Source organism: Pinus tabuliformis, chromosome 3_1 (genome assembly GCF_031772625.1).
Source record: "Pinus tabuliformis cultivar Carrire ecotype Pingquan chromosome 3_1, CPIR1, whole genome shotgun sequence".
Classification (NCBI taxonomy): domain Eukaryota; kingdom Viridiplantae; phylum Streptophyta; class Pinopsida; order Pinales; family Pinaceae; genus Pinus; species Pinus tabuliformis.
The window spans coordinates 905143564-905147374 of NC_142301.1; positions in this window are offsets into that span (position 1 = coordinate 905143564).

Sequence of the window (3811 nt, forward strand, 5' to 3'; positions counted from 1 at the left end):
TATATTTAAATATTTAATATAAATTTAAAAAGCCCTAGTCTAACGATTATGCTTTTTTGCCTCAAGCTATGGAAATTTTGGTCTATTTTGAAAAAATGTGGTAGGGATTTTTGTAAATCTAAGTAAAGTTGTCATACTTCTTAATTTTTATGTGCTTTAGAGGTTTTTGGTGGTGATAATCCATTTCTACCATCAAAAACATGATTCAAAAACAACATCTACAAGATTTTTTGAATTTAGAAAAAAAAATTGCCTGGATTCTGGCCACTTTTGGATTGGCAATTCCTCCGTAGACGACTCCATTTAAAAATAATATTTAAATAGAGAAAGATAGCATTGCATAACATAATCCTTTAAATTAGCATGATGTCATGGTCTCTATGAGATGAACATTGTATTATGTAGTTGAATAGGGTTGAGTACGTGCATTCAAAGAATTCTCTTCACAGGGATAGCAAACCTGACAATTTTCTCATGGGCCTTGGGAAGAGAGCAAATCAGTATATTATTTACTCCATATAAGAAATGTAATCTTGTGCTTCTTCTAGTTGTTATCTGTATGCAATTATATGCTTTTATTCAAATTTATTTCTTGTTAGAAACTTTAATTGCAAGGTTATTTTTTCCTTTTCAAAGGTGTATATCATTGATTTTGGACTTGCAAAGAAGTATCGAGACCTAGTGAGTCACAATCACATCCCTTACAAGTGATATTTCATTCGTTCAAATTTGTTCTTATATATATATTAGAACATTATCTGTTTGGAACAAAGTAGAGCTATATTTCTGTATTTCATAGATTCATCTTCTAATTATAAAATGATGATATTTTTGTTCGTCCTAGAATCTCGACAAGGAGAAAACATTCTATTGGTTTGATCAATTGAAATCAGCATGCCTAAGTCATTAAATGGTTGATTTATCGTCAAAGTGTACAAGGGAAATGCTGGAAGAGAAGAAGAATTTCAGTCATGACCAATGGACAGTAATCAGCTCAAAGACAGGATGGACTTTCATCACTAGTGAACAACAAAGTACTTTCTTTGGGACGATAGGTGAAAAGGGATGTTGGCTTTTGTTATATACATGCAGTCAATGGCCCTGCAACTACTCTGTAGACATGCACAACAATTGTAGTCATCTCCAAGTTGCATATTGATTGCTTGTTAGCCAAAAATGAGAAAAACACGTATAGCAAGTGGTTAAAGCACTAAAGCTATTACATGAAAGGAGAATGCATCACCAGCATGTCCTTCAACAGATGCTTAGTGATACAGTGTGTAGTAAGAATACCAGTAGCTATTGTGAATTCTGGTAGTTTACCTAAGTTCAAGAATCTCGTTTCCCATGAATCAGGTACTTCAAAAGACATGGTAAGTTCAAATTGGTTGAAACTCATATGCCATTTGAGGTAGGAATGAAGAAAGCCACCATTCTATATTCATAATTCTTCTAGTTAATGAATTATTGTTGTTTTTAGTTTCTTGAAGTGATAGTATGCCATTGAGCTCTCAAAGAAGATGATCTATGTCTTGGTGGTTCAATTTCACTATTTGTTATACATTTACTGGATATTGATTAGTCTGGTTTCAGTGTACATAAATCTTTTTTTAGATTATAAATATTTGTACAAGTTGTGGCCTACTTTCCACATTGGGAAGCCAATTGTTTAACAAGCATGCAATCTTAATTTTAATTTGCGTGCAGCTAGACCACATTATTGCAATATTGATTATTAACTGAAGTACACTTCAGAATATGGTGTTTTTGTGTATAATATTTGTACAGACAATCATACAAAATTCTAAAATCCCCTGTTCCAGTCCTTCCCTATATATGGGCGGCACTATTTTTACTAAAATTCAGATTATTTTTTGATTGCTTTGTTGCCTTTTTTCATTAACTTCTTGTTTAGTTTTTAATTAATTAATAATATTGTAAGGAAATTAGAAATCTTATAAGAATTTTAGCTTTTTGAGAGATTGGTAGTCATCTTAAAAAATTATAATTAACCTTATAAGCAAATTGCAAATTTCTCAAAGAGGCAAATTTTTTTGTGAACATTTTCAAACATTGTGCCCTCTTTACATTAACATGTTGGTAGCTTAACAGTTGGATTAATATATTTCAATTACTTGAACAATGAATAATGCAGAGTGGAAGAAGAGCAGTAACTATTAAGATCATTAACAGGCGAATTTCTTTCTTTTGACATGAAATATATGTAGATGTTGGCACAAATCTATAAATGCTTGAGAGTAGTCTGATACCGAGAATTTATAATACTTCTATCATGTACTCTTGCAATTTCTAGATTTAATTATACAAATAAAGGTACTTGGCAAGTGAAGATGAACTCTTCAACTTGATATCACGGTTGATGATGATTGATGACTTCTTAATGATGTCTTGATTCTTCTTGATGATCTTCTTCAAGGATAAGGAGATTGTTGCTTCAACGAGAGGGAGATGAGTTGTGGGCATTAGAATTATAGGCTTCTAGATGTCTGGATCATAGACATTTGGACGTTTGGATGGGCTGAGCTCTGGATGGGTCGGATGAACTATGGATGTTTGGATGAGATGAGGTCTAGATGGCCTGGGTGGAACTCTAGCTGGGCTAAGCTCTAGTGTGTCTCTGCATCAATTATTATAACTCTAGATGGGCTGATTAGCCGAGGTCTAGAGTATTTTTGCATAATCCATCGAGGAGCAAAGCCACTACTGGGTAAGGAATGGTATGCGTTTTCTATAGTCTTGCAGTATATATAGTAATTCACCTCAAGCTCTGCATAGGGGCTTAAGTCAGGGACAACAGTCAAGGGGTGAACAACTTACTCTGAATTCAGGTCAAATGCAAAGGATATTGCCATGTCCATCTATACCTTCAGCTACTGCCACTGCCACTACTTTGCTTTGTGTCCCACCTGTTTCGAAATCAGGGGTTGGTGCTGTTAACAAAAATTCTCTCTCTCGGAAAGATTCTCATTTATCCCAGCAAAAATTATCTGTGGTCTCAACTTCAGTCAAGGGGTCTTCAGTAGCAACAACAACAAATATGGTATCAATCTTGGGCTCAGGTCCATCAGCAACAACTCTACAAGGACAGCTAAATCAAAATCATTACAATATACAGCAGCACTAGCAACATCAGAACTTGCGGCATCAACAATCTGTGCAGCTTATCGATTCTGCACAGAAGCATCATGGGCAAATGCTCAAGCAACCTTCATTGCAGCAACAACATCGTCAAGTTCAATAACAACTTCTTATCCACCAACCTCTACAATATGAAGTTCGGACACAATCTCAAGTCCATTCATAGCCTATACCTCAACAACCAACAACAAATCATCAACAAACATCACAACATTTGCAACAACTGTTGTGGAAAAATGTGCCCTTGCCTCAGCAGCTTGGGAGCATACAACAACATCACGTCAAACAAGTACATCCAGCTATTCCAGCATCTTTTGGGATCACTGTAACTGGGAATCTCTCACACAATCTAGGGTCATTCAACGCAGGACATGCTTTATTTAGTGTAGTTTCTAGCAGAGTGACAACTCCAACAAAGTCCACTGGAGAAATCATTACACCTTGCTCTGATTCCAAATGGTCGACTACCCATCTCTTACATTTTCAGAAGGGAACAATATAGTCCAACTTCTACACTTTTTAACGTTGATGGTCTTCATTGTCTCTGAATAAACCTGTGAGGTCAAAATATTTTCTTCATATCACGTGCTTATATGTGTTCCCTTGATAAAAAAGTTCCTAAACTACTTCTCAGCAGGGACTTGCTGCCTCT